The following is a 13,034-nucleotide window of genomic DNA, read 5'->3' on the forward strand; positions in this document are numbered from 1 at the left end:
TGCAATCTTCTCAGCCCCACTACAGTTTGCTCTGACTTTTATGCTGTATTATGCTGCTTTTACTGGAGAAGGCAATGGCACCCCACTCCAGTACTCTTGCCTGGAAAATCCCATGGACAGAGGAGCCTGGTAGGCTGCAGTCCATGGGGTCGCTAAGAGTCAGACACGACTGAGCAACTTCACTTTCACTTTTCACTTTCATGCATTGGAGAAGGAAATGGCAACCCACTCCAGTGTTCTTGCCTAGAGAGTCCCAGGGGCGACGGGGGCTGGTGGGCTGCTGTCTATGGGGTTGCACAGAGTCAGACACGACTGAAGCGGCTTAGGAGCAGCAGCAACAGCATGCTGCTTTTCTTCTGTATTCTCAATCAGGCAGTTGCCATTCATTCCACTGTGATGGGCAGAGGCCACTCAAAATAACACTCTAGACGTCTAGAATAGGCATTAAAAAAGAGGATATGCCCCTCAAAAGCCAAAGTCAAAAATGTATATGTGCAATTGCCCTTTTAAAAGAGCAAAAATCAAATATTTGTCTTAACAACATTCTCGTGTCATAATTGACTTTAATTTACATATTTGACTCTAAGTTGGATTAGGCCTTTCTCATCCCACAATAATAATACTAATAAGCTACCATATATTGAATACATACTATGTGCCAGGCCACATGCTAAGTCTTCTTTAAAAGTTTTTAAATTTTCATTTTATATACAAAGAGCTAGCATTGTTTCTGCATAAGGCAGATGTCTTGAATGACCCATTTAAGGAAGTTCATTTAGCCCAACTTAATGAAGCTGGTGTCCTTCAAGGACTGCCGTGAACACTGGCTGCACATATCGAGGCTGTATTTCTGGATTAGACCGTGCTAATTTGAGACCCATCAAGAGCGAAAACCCTGGCCACATTTTCTTGCCCGGCTCTAGTAGAGCTGCTGGTGGCCCATGTTCTACTAGGCTTCAACAAGGCAAAAGTGCTAAGTGTTTTTTTAAATTTTTAGTTGTTATTCAATGAACTACAAGCTTTCAAATTTTAAGTGTGGTGCACTTTCAGGCAAGGAAGCAGAGAGGACATGAGGTCTCACAGAGAAATTGGACAGAGGGTTTTGGGCTTTCGAGGGCTATTGGTTACAGGCTATTTTCCAGGGGCAGATGCTGACACACACAGAGGGAGAGCAGGTAGTTTATTTAGGATAGATCTGGTGTTTCTTGGAAAACAGATCCTAAGAATGAAGAGACAGAGAGAAGTCTGTCCCTCTCCACTCATCTGCTCAATATCCTCTCTAAAGAAATCCCAGCTTCTTCCTTGGAAATGAGCTCTGACTGCCTGATTAAGGATGCCAAAGAAAGCAGCATAATATAGTAAAAAAAAAGTCAGAGCAAGAAAAGCAGTTAGTGAATTAATGTCCTGATTTCCTTTTGGGGAATGATCTTTCCTCCACTGTGTGGTGTCTTGGTGGGACAGTAAATCAAGGATCCTACCCCTCACTATAGAAAGCAAAGTGACCAAGACTGGCCCAGCTGGGAGAGGTTATGTGGCCTAAGTGTGGCTTGGTCAACAGGTCCAGAAGTCCCTCCACAAACGTCCTTTTGCTTAATTTAGCCAGAGTTGGTTTTTGTTGTTTGCAGCCAAAGAAACTAAGGTAAGGACCTTAGAGAAATAGAGGAGCACAGCTTAGAAGGACATAAGTCCATGAGAGAAGAGGGTTCAAAGGCAGATTTTAACCATTCGAGGTATGCCAAGGCCCACCCTGGGAATGAAGAAATAGATAGGACCACTAGCTTCTTGATTTAAATTTCTGTCTCCTAAATATTTATAAATAATTCATCTGACAAAAGACTTAAATCCAAAATATACAAGGAACAAACAACTAAATAAAAAGAATACAAAAGAGTCCAATTTTTAAATGGGCAGAAGATTTAAATATACAATTCAAGAAAGAAAATATGGCTATTAAACACATGACAAAATGCTCAATATCATTAATCCTTCAGTTCAGATCAGTTCAGTCTCTCAGTCGTGTCCGACTCTTTGTGACCCCATGAATCGCAGCATGCCAGGCCTCCCTGTCCATCACCAACTCCCGGAGTCCACCCAAACTCATATCCATCGACATGGTGATGCATCCAGCCATCTCATCCTCTGTCGTCCCCTCCTCCTCCTGCCCCCAATCCCTCCCAGCATCAGGGTCTTTTCCAATGAGTCAACTCTTCGCACGAGATGGCCAAAGTTTGGAGTTTCAGCTTCAGCATCAGTCCTTCCAATGAACACCCAGGACTGATCTCCTTTAGGATGGACTGGTTGGATCTCCTTGCAGTCCAAGGGACTCTCAAGAGTCTTCTCCAACACCACACTTCAAAAGCATCAATTATTTGGCGCTCAGCTTTCTTCACAGTCCAACTCTCACATCCATACATGACCACAGGAAAAACCATAGCCTTGACTAGATGGACCTTTGTTGGCAAAGTAATGTCTCTGCTTTTGAATATGCTACCTAGGTTGGTCATAACTTTCCTTCCAAGGAGTAAGTGTCTTTTAATTTCATGACTGTAGTCACCATCTGCAGTGATTTTGGAGCCCCCCAAAATAAAGTCTGATACCGTTTCCACTGTTTCCCCATCTATTTCCCATGAAGTGATGGGACCAGATGCCATGATCTTCGTTTTCTGAATGTTGAGCTTTAAGCCAACTTTTTCACTCTCCTCTTTCACTTTCTTCAAGAGGCATTTTAGTTCCTCTTCACTTTCTGCCATAAGGGTAGTGTCATCTGCATATCTGAGGTTATTGATATTTCTCCTGGCAATCTTGATTCCAGCTTGTGTTTCTTGCAGCCCAGCATTTCTCATGATGTACTCTTCATAGACGTTAAATAAGCAGGGTGACAATATATAGCCTTGACGTACTTCTTTTCCTATTTGGAACCAGTCTGTTGTTCCATGTCCAGGTCTAACTATTGCTTCCTGACCTGCATACAAATTTCTCAAGAGGCAGGTCAGGTGGTCTGGTATTCCCATCTCTTGCAGAAGTTTCCACAGCTTATTGTGATCCACACAGTCAAAGGCTTTGGCATAGTCAATAAAACAGAAATAGATGTTTTTCTGGAACTCTCTTGCTTTTTCCACGATCCAGCAGATGTTGGCAATTTGATCTCTGGTTCCTATGCCTTTTCTAAAACCAGCTTGAACATGAGGAAGTTCATGGTTCACATATTGCTGAAGCCTGGCTTGGAGAATTTTGAGCATTACTTTACTAGCATGTGAGATGAGTACAATTGTGCGGTAGTTTGAGCATTCTTTGGCATTGCCTTTCTTTGGGATTGGAATGAAAACTGACCTTTTCCAGTCCTGTGGCCACTGCTGAGTTTTCTAAATTTGCTGGCATATTGAGTGCAGCACTTTCACAGCATCATCTTTCAGGATTTGAAAGAGCTCAACTGGAATGCCATCACCTCCACTAGCTTTGTTTGTAGTGATGCTTTCTAAGGCCCACTTGACTTCACATTCCAGGATGTCTGGCTCTAGGTCAGTGATCACACCATCGTGATTATCTGGGTCGTGAAGATCTTTTTTGTACAGTTCTTCTGTGTATTCTTGCCACCTCTTCTTAATATCTTCTGCTTCTGTTAGGTCCATACCATTTCTGTCCTTTATTGAGCTGATTTTTGCATGAAATGTTCCCTTGGTATCTCTAATTTTCTTGAAGACATCTCTAGTCTTTTCCATTCTGTTGTTTTCCTCTATTTCTTTGCATTGATCCTTAGAGATATGCAAATAAAAACCACAACTATGTACTAATACATACCCAATAGAATGTCTACAATCAAAAAACAGATATAGTAAGTGCTGGTGAGGATGTGGAGAAAACAGAACCCTCATGCGTTAATGCTTTTGGTGCAGTCACTTTGGGAAACAGTTTGACCTTTTCTTAAAAAGTTAAACCTAAAACTTCCATATAAACCAACAATTCTACTTCTGGGTATCTACCCAAGAGAAGTGAAAACATATGCTCACACAAAGATCTGTATCCAGATGTTTACAGAAACTTTATTTGTAATAGTCAAACAAATGAAAATACTCCACACATTGATTCTGGTGAATGCTCAGTGATAAGAAAAGAAGGAAGTTATGATACATACTACAAGTCAATGATCCTCAAAACCATGATGTTAAAACGAAGACAGACACAAAGACCACATATTGTGTGATTCAATTTACATGAAATACTCAGAAAAAACAAATCTATAGACAAATATCCAGAGAAGGAAACGGCAACCCATGAAATGGCAATTCACTCCTGAAGAATTTCATGGGCAGAGGAGCCTGGTGGGCTACAGTCCATGGGGTCACAAAGAGTTGGACATGGCTGAGCAACTAACACAGACAAATAGCAGATTAATGATTGCCTTTGGCTAGGGATAGGAATAGGGAATGATTGCCAATGAACATGAAAAATCTTTTGGGGATGACGAAAACATGTTCTAAAAGTGGATTTTACAATTCTGTAAATTTGCGAAAAATCACTGAATTTTATACTTAAAAATGAGTCACTTTTATAGTATGTAAACTGTATATCAAAGGCTATTTTTTAAAACCCCATCTCTCATTTCTGGGAAGAAGGCATAGAGAAGAAGTTGCTTTCTATCCATTGTCAGTTCAGTTCAGTTTAGTCACTCAGTCATGTCCGACTCTTTGCGACCCCATGGACTGCAGCATGCCAGGCCTCCCTGTCCGTTATCAACTCCCAGTGTCTACCCAAACTCATGTCCTTTGAGTCGGTGATGCCATCCAACCATCTCATCCTCTGTCGTCCCCTTCTCCGCCTGCCCTCAATCTTTCCCAGCATCAGAGTCTTTTCAAATGAGTCAGTTCTTCTCATCAGGTGGCCAAAGTATTGGAGTTTCAGCTTCAACATCAGTGCTTCCAATGAACACCCAGGACTGATCTCCTTTAGGATGGACTGGTTGGATCTAGTCCAAGGGACTCTCAAGAGTCTTCAGCATTGTACCCACTGTAGCTTCTACTCATTGTAGCTGACATTAAATGTTATGTCTCTGGTGTGAAGAACATGTAAATTCCTAAAACAATGAAACTAGACGGGCCCTTATAGCAGTTTTAGTTGAATTCTCTTTTTTTTAAAGTGACAAAAATCCAACTTAAAATGGTTTAGTCAAAATAACAAGTGTCAATTATCTTACATAAGTGAAAATTTCAAGGGCATGTTGGTTTCAGACACATCCGCATCCAAGGGCTCAAATGATGTCACCAGTTTTTCTCATCTTCTCTCTTTCTCACTGTCTCTCAATTCAGATTTCCTCCTGTATCAGCTCTTGTATCCATGAGATGGCCCCAGAAAGTTCTTTCAATACATCAATCCTGAAGAAAAGAGATCCTTTTCCTCAATAGCTTCCACAAACCCCCCAAGTTAACTCTTACTAACCCAACAAACCACACTCTAATTTCTGATTCAATTGGCCAATCTGGTACACTGACGTAGTTTGAGAGAAGGAAAAAGTTGATTCCCAAAAGGAAAATCAAATTATAATAATCAGAAGAGGATTGGATGCTTGGCAGGCAAAAATTAGAGAAGTTCAATAGAGAAAGCATTTGGTTACACCCTGAGGCCAGTAGAAAGGTGGAGGCTTGCCTAAGGCAGCAGGGAAGCTCAGAGGAGTGTGGCCATCATGTGCTTCCCCAAGCCCACAGGACAAGCAAGTTTCGGTGTCTAGTGGGCGATGTGGGTCAGCATCATGGAGAGCACACAAGTCTTCCCTCACATCAGGATATTGCACGAGTTGTTCTCTGTGCCAGACTACTGTATCAGAGAGAATCCTGGCAGTAAACAAGTGTTACATTCAAAGAGGGTAACTATCTTAGTCCATTCAGGCTGCTATAATTGAATACCGCAAACCGTGGCTTATAGATGACAGAGATTGATTTCTCACAGTTCTAGAGGCTGCACAGTTCAAGATTAAGGTGCTAGCAGATTCCAGGTCTGGTGAGAGCCTGATTCATAGAAAGCTGCCTTTTTGCTGTGACTTCAAATGGTGGAGAGGCAAAGGATCATCTCTCCGGGATCTCCTTCCCATTCTTGGGGGCTCTGCCCTCATGAAAAAATCACCTCCCAAAGGCCCCATCTCCAAATATCATCACATTGGAGACCAGTTTTTCTTTTCTTTTTAATTTATTTTTTTATTGAAGGATAATTTCTTTAAGAATTTTGTTGTTTTCTGTCAAACCTCAGAATGAATCAGCCATGGGTATACATATATCTCATCCCTTTTGATCCTCCCTCCCATCTCCCTCCCCATCTCACCTCTCTAGGTTGATACAGAGCCCCTGTTTGAGTTTCCTGAGCCATACAGCAAATTCCTGTTGGTTATCTATTTTACATATGGTAGTGTAAGTTTACACGTTACTCTTTCCATACATCTCACCCTCTCCTCCCCTCTCCCCATGTCCATAAGTCTATTCTCTATGTCTGTTGCAGATCAGGTTTTAACACACGAGTTTTGGGGAGATATAGCCAGACATCCTGGAATGTGAAGTCAAGTGGGCCTTAGAAAGCATCACTATGAACAAAGCTAGTGGAGGTGATGGCATTCCAGTTGAGCTCTTTCAAATCCTGAAAGATGATGCTGTGAAAGTGCTGCACTCAATATGCCAGCAAATTTGGAAAACTCAGCAGTGGCCACAGGACTGGAAAAGGTCAGTTTTCATTCCAATCCCAAAGAAAGGCAATGCCAAAGAATGCTCAAACTACCACACAATTGCACTCATCTCACACGCTAATAAAGTAATGCTCAAAATTCTCCAAGCCAGGCTTCAGCAATATGTGAACCGTGAACTTCCTGATGTTCAAGCTGGTTTTAGAAAAGGCATAGGAACCAGAGATCAAATTGCCAACATCTGCTGGATCGTGGAAAAAGCAAGAGAGTTCCAGAAAAACATCTATTTCTGTTTTATTGACTATGCCAAAGCCTTTGACTGTGTGGATCACAATAAACTGTGGAAACTTCTGCAAGAGATGGGAATACCAGACCACCTGACCTGCCTCTTGAGAAATCAGTATGCGGGTCAGGAAGCAACAGTTAGACCTGGACATGGAACAACAGACTGGTTCCAAATAGGAAAAGGAGTTCGTCAAGGCTGTATATTGTCACCCTGCTTATTTAACATCTATGAAGAGTACATCATGAGAAATGCTGGGCTGGAAGAAGCACAAGCTGGAATCAAGATTGCCGGGAGAAATATCAATAACTTTAGATATGCAGATGACACCACCCTTATGGCATAAAGTGAAGAGGAACTAAAAAGCCTCTTGAAGAAAGTGAAAGAGGAGAGTGAAAAAGTTGGCTTAAAGCTCAACATTCAGAAAACGAAGATCATGGCATCTGGTCCCATCACTTCATAGGAAATATATGGGAAAACAGTGGAAACAGTGTCAGACTTTATATTTTTGGGCTCGAAAATCACTGCAGATGGTGACTGCAGCCATGAAATTAAAAGACACTTACTCCTTGTCAGGAAAGTTATGACCAACCTAGATAGCATATTCAAAAGCAGAGACATTACTTTGCCAACAAAGGTCCGTATAGTCAAGGCTATGGTTTTTCCAGTGGTCATGTATGGATGTGAGAGTTGGACTGTGAAGAAGGCTGAACGCCGAAGAATTGATGCTTTTGAAGTGTGGTGTTGGAGAAGACTCTTGAGAGTCCCTTGGACTGCAAGGAGATCCAACCAGTCCATTCTGAAAGAGATCAGCCCTGGGATTTCTTTGGAAGGACTGATGCTAAAGCTGAAACTCCAGTACTTTGGCCACCTCATGCGAAGAGTTGACTCATTGGAAAAGACCCTGATGCTGGGAGGGATTGGGGGCAGGAGGGGACGACAGAGGATGAAATGGCTGGATGGCATCACTGACTCGATGGACATGAGTCTGAGTGAACTCCGGGAGTTGGTGATGGACAGGGAGGCCTGGCGTGCTGCGATTCATGGGGTCGCAAAGCATTGGACACGACTGAGCAACTGAGCTGAACTGAAACATTCAGTCTATAGCAGTAACTTTTCTGAGTTTAATGATGGGACTTCTTGAAAAGTTGCAAACAGGCCTAAGGGAAACACCACCCAGGGAGTAACAACAGCTGAGCTGGAATCACAGCCAGGCCTCAAAGAGGCGAGGAGGGAACAGTTTCTGGGGAAGGGTGAGCTGGCAGTTGAAAATGAAGGGCCTCTCAGCAAAGGCAGGTTCTCCAAGAAACAAACGCCAAGATGAGATTAAACATGCTAGGATCTTATTAGGGAGAACGTTTAAAAGAGAAAATGGGAGGGGACTCAGAAAGTTTGGGAGGAGCATCTGACATGATGATGTAATTCTGACTCCAAGTGAAGAATAGAGGAAGAAGGATGGATTGGACTAAGAACGTTTTGACAACATTGTCAGGAGCCAAAATTGACAGAGGAATCCCAGATCTCTCAGGAATGCCTTAGTATCCCTGCTGCACAGGCTGAACATCTGGGAGCAGCCAATGCAAGACATGGCCTTGGAGCAATGCAGGGATGGACTTCAGAGCACAGCAGCCAGTGTCCTCAGTTAATTATGCTCCCTGCAGTCAGAGACGACTTGTGGTTGACACAGGCTGACACAGCTGTGGCCATCCGTAGAGGAATGCCACCTCAGACAAGGAGGGAGCAGAGGAATAAACACCACCATTCACCTGCTCCCTGCACTCACCTCTTGGGGGTGCCTCCCATTGGCCAAACCCACTCGAGAGCCTGGAGAGACAGTCCCTGGAGGCCATGCCTCTGGGGCACAGAGATGAAAAATGGAAAGTGAATCCTGAGGGGCAAACATGAGAACTCTTTCTCCCCCACTCTCTTCACCTAATCATCTACAAAACTCTTATATTACAGCTCAAATATCCTTTCTCCAGGAAATCTCACCCGGATCCACAGGGAGTGAGATCAGGGAGCACTTTTAAGCATTTTCGAAGCTTTCTGGGCCTTCTGTTGTTTATAGTTATTTATGTTTATAACTTTAATGGTCATAAAAATAAGTTTGAAAACTGGAAACTGATGCCCACAAAAACCTGGAGTAAGAGGCACTACGGAGAAAAGGAATTGTTGAGGGAACGTTCTGCCTGCTCCTCCAGCACTGGCCTGCCTAAGGCTCTCCACCCCTTATCTCCTCTTTACCCTTCCTCCCTCCCTCTCTCCTTCACCTCCTCTGTCCCCCCTTCTTTCTTCCTGTCATTCTCCTTTCTCCTTTTCCTCCTCCTTCTTCTTTCTTCTCTTCTTCTTTCTGTCTCTCCTTCCTCCCTCCCTAGGATTGTCTTTTCCACCAAATAGAAAAGCCAATGGCACCCCACTCCAGTACTCTTGCCTGGAAAATCCCATGGATGGAGGAGCCTGGTAGGCTGCAGTCCGTGGGGTCGCTAGGAGTCGGACACAACTAAGCGACTTCCCTTTCACTTTTCACTTTCAAGCATTGGAGAAGGAAATGGCAACCCACTCCAGTGTTCTTGCCTGGAGAATCCCAGGGACGGGGAAGCCTGGTGGGCTGCCATCTCTGGGGTCACACAGAGTCAGACATGACTGAAGTGACTTAGCAGCAGCAGAAAAGCCAAAAGTCTTTCATTTACAAATTAGGATTCACGAACACCACCAACCTGAATCAGTGAATGAAAAGGGGCATTCAGTCCAGTTCCATCTGTATTTCTAAGTATGGCCAAGCTTTATGTCTTCTATCCACCTCCCCAAATGAGGAGTTTGTCTTCAAGCACGCAACACCCTCATCTCTTGGTACAAAAAGAAAAGGAATTGGGTAAAAATCGGTGTTCAGGAAACGAGGCAGAGGTTGGGCTGACAGCCCCTTTCTTCCTGATTCTGAGACTAATTATAGGTCTTAAAGTTACAGGCCAAGGTCATGACAAGGGACATCAGTGAGCCAAGGCCTGACATAAGTCAACAATGAGTGGTGAAGACTATGGATCTTTCCCTCATTTTAGTGGGCATTTGTTATTTAGGTCCCCTCTTCTAATAAGAGTCAAGACAGAAAATCTGTTGGAAAATGGAGAAAAGCTGTTCTTAATGGTATTACTGGAGTCCATGGATCCAGCTCTGCTAGATATTTATGGCTATTTCAGTCATACAAATAGATACCCTCCTTTTCTGTTCCTGCTGTGCAGAAATGTAGGGGCCTGGACTGACAACCCCAGGTCCAGCACACAGTTTCACCCTCATTAATTTCTCTCACCACCAGAATGTCCCTGAAACTTCCCTATGACACCATCCTCATTTTTGGATAAACAGAACAAACTGGGGCTCAGCAACCCCCGAGGATCCAGTGCCTTCATACCAATGTCTGGATTTCTTATTTTTAATTTTTATTGGAATATAGCTGCTTTACAGTGTTATGTTAGTTTCTGCCATGCAACAAAGTGAATCAGTTACATGTATACATATATCCACTTTTTTAAAAGATGTCCCTCTCATTTAGATCACCACAGAGCACTGAATAGAGTTCTCTGAGCTATACTGTAGGTTTTCATTAGTTATCTATTTTATACATACTAGTGTATATATGTCAATTTCCCAATTTATCCCACGCCCCCTTCCCCTACTTGGTAACCATAAGTTTGTTCTTTACATCTGAGATTCTCTCTTTTGCAAATAAACTTGTCTGTACCATTTTTCCATATTCCACATATAAGCAATATTACATGATATTTGTTTTTCTCTTTCTGACTTACTTCACTCTTTATGACAGTCTCTAGGACCATTCATGTCCCTGTAAATGGCACTATTTCATCCCTTTTTATGGCTGAGTAATATTCCATTGTATACACATACACCACACCTTCTTTATCCGTTCCTCCACTGATAGACATTTAGGTTGCTTTCATGTTCTGGCTATTGTAAATAGTGAACGTCAAGGCGCATGCATGCTTTCAAATTGTGGTTTTCTCTGGATATATGCCTAGCACTGGGATTGCTGGATCATACGATAGCCCTATTCTTAGTTTTTAAAGAAACCTCCATACTGTTCTCCATAGTGGCTGCACCAATTTACATTCCCACCAACAGTGTAGGAGGTTCCCTTTTTTCCGTACCCACTCTAGCATTTATTGTTTGTAGATTTTTCTGAAGATGGCCATTCTGGCTAGTGTGAGGTGATACCTCATTGTAGTTTTGATTTGGACTTCTCTAATAATGAGTGATGTTGAGCATCTTGTCCTGTGTTTGGTGGCCATCGAATATCTTCTTTGGAGAAAGAAGTCTTTAGGTCTTCCACCCATTTTTTGTTCGGGTTGTTCGTTTTTTTGATATTGAGGTGCATGTGCTGCTTGTACATTTCGGAGATTAATCCCTTGTCCGTAGCTTCATTTGCAAATGTTTTCTCCCATTCTGAGGGATGTCTTTAAATTTTGTTTATCATTTCTGTTGCTGTGCAAAAGCTTTTAAATTTAATTAGGTCTCATTTGTTTACTTTTGTTTTTATTTTCATTACTCTGTGTAGTGGGTTGAAATCTTGCTGCAATTTATCAATGTTTTGCATATATTTTCCTCTAAATGTTTTATACTATCTGGCCTTACATTTAATTCTTTAATCCATTTTGAGTTTTTTCTTTTGTGTGTTAAAGAGTGTTCTGTTTTTATTCTTTTACATGTATCTATCCAGTTTTTCCAGCACCACTTATTAAAGAGACTGCTTTTTCTCTGTGGTATATTCTTGCCTCCTTTAGATGGATCGTCTATCCTGTTCCTTTGATGTATATTTCTGTTTTTGTGCTAGTCCTGTTTTTGATCACTGTAGCTTTGTAGTATAGTCTGAGGCTGGGGAGTCTGATTCCTCCTGCTCCATTTTTCTTTCTCAAGATTACTTTTGCTGTTTGGAGTCTTTTGTGTTTCCATACAAAATGTAAAATTTTTTGTTTTAATTCTGTGAAAAATGCCCTTGGTAATTTGACAAAGATTCATTGAATACGTAGATTGCTTTGTATAGTATAGTCATTTTCACAATATTGATTCTTTCAATCCAAGAACATGATATAACTCTCCATTTGTTTGTGTCATCTTTGATTTCTTTCAGAGCCTGAATTTCCAGGACTTCTACCTCCAAGGCCAGTGCTGTGAGTCCTCTTCTCTCCAAGAGAGGATCACTTCTCTTCCAGGGCCCCAAGTACAATCCTTTCATCAAGATAGTTTAAGTAAGTCCAATTTTCTGAAATAGATCACTTTGACCTGAAATGCGCACATTGGACAAAGTAACAATTGTGTGTGTACATAAAGGCTAATGCTGATGGGGAAAGTCAGGGGAATGTTTTTTAAAGCAGAAACTATTTGCTACTTACTTTTATTATAATGGGTTTTGGGGAATGAATTTGACAAGAATAAGACACAGGACACAGCACAATACACAAATCAGAAAGCCTTCCAGCAAAGTGGCAGAGAAACACAGCAGAGTTCATAGAGCTAGTTATCCCAAGAATAAACAAGACAGCATTTCCCAAAGTGTACTGTATGAACCATTACTCTCTAGGGATGTTAAGGCAAGGTGGTGAATGGTGTCCAATTCGTGATCTCTGAAGAAGATTTAACTTCGGGACCAGGGACCAGTCTTGATCACTCGAGAGCTTTTGTATCAGTTCAGTTCAGTTGCTCAGTCATGTCCAACTCTTCACGACCCCATGAATCACAGCACACGAGGCCTCCCTGTCCATCACCAACTCCCGGAGTTCACTCAAACTCATGTCCATCGAGTCGGTGATGCCATCCAGCCATCTCATCCTCTGTCGTCCCCTTCTCCTCCTGCCCGCAATCCCTCCCAGCATCAGAGTCTTTTCCAATGAGTCAACTCTTCGCATGAGGTGGCCAAAGTACTAGAGTTTCAGCTTCAGCATCAGTCCTTCCAATGAACACCCAGGACTGATCTCCTTTAGAATGGACTGGTTGGATCTCCTTGCAGTCCAAGGGACTCTCAAGAGTCTTCTCCAACACCACACTTCAAAAGCATCAATTCTTCGGCGCTCAGCTTTCTTC

General features: G+C 42.3%; 1 pseudogene; it reads right to left on the reverse strand.

Moving 5' to 3' along the window:
* Positions 1 to 775: 775 nt before the first annotated feature.
* LOC109571643 (small ribosomal subunit protein uS14-like) lies at positions 776 to 943 on the reverse strand (annotated as a pseudogene).
* Between the last annotated feature and the right edge of the window lie 12,091 nt (positions 944 to 13,034).

The sequence above is a fragment of the Bos indicus genome, chromosome 18, assembly GCF_029378745.1.
Source record: "Bos indicus isolate NIAB-ARS_2022 breed Sahiwal x Tharparkar chromosome 18, NIAB-ARS_B.indTharparkar_mat_pri_1.0, whole genome shotgun sequence".
NCBI classification, from domain to species: domain Eukaryota; kingdom Metazoa; phylum Chordata; class Mammalia; order Artiodactyla; family Bovidae; genus Bos; species Bos indicus.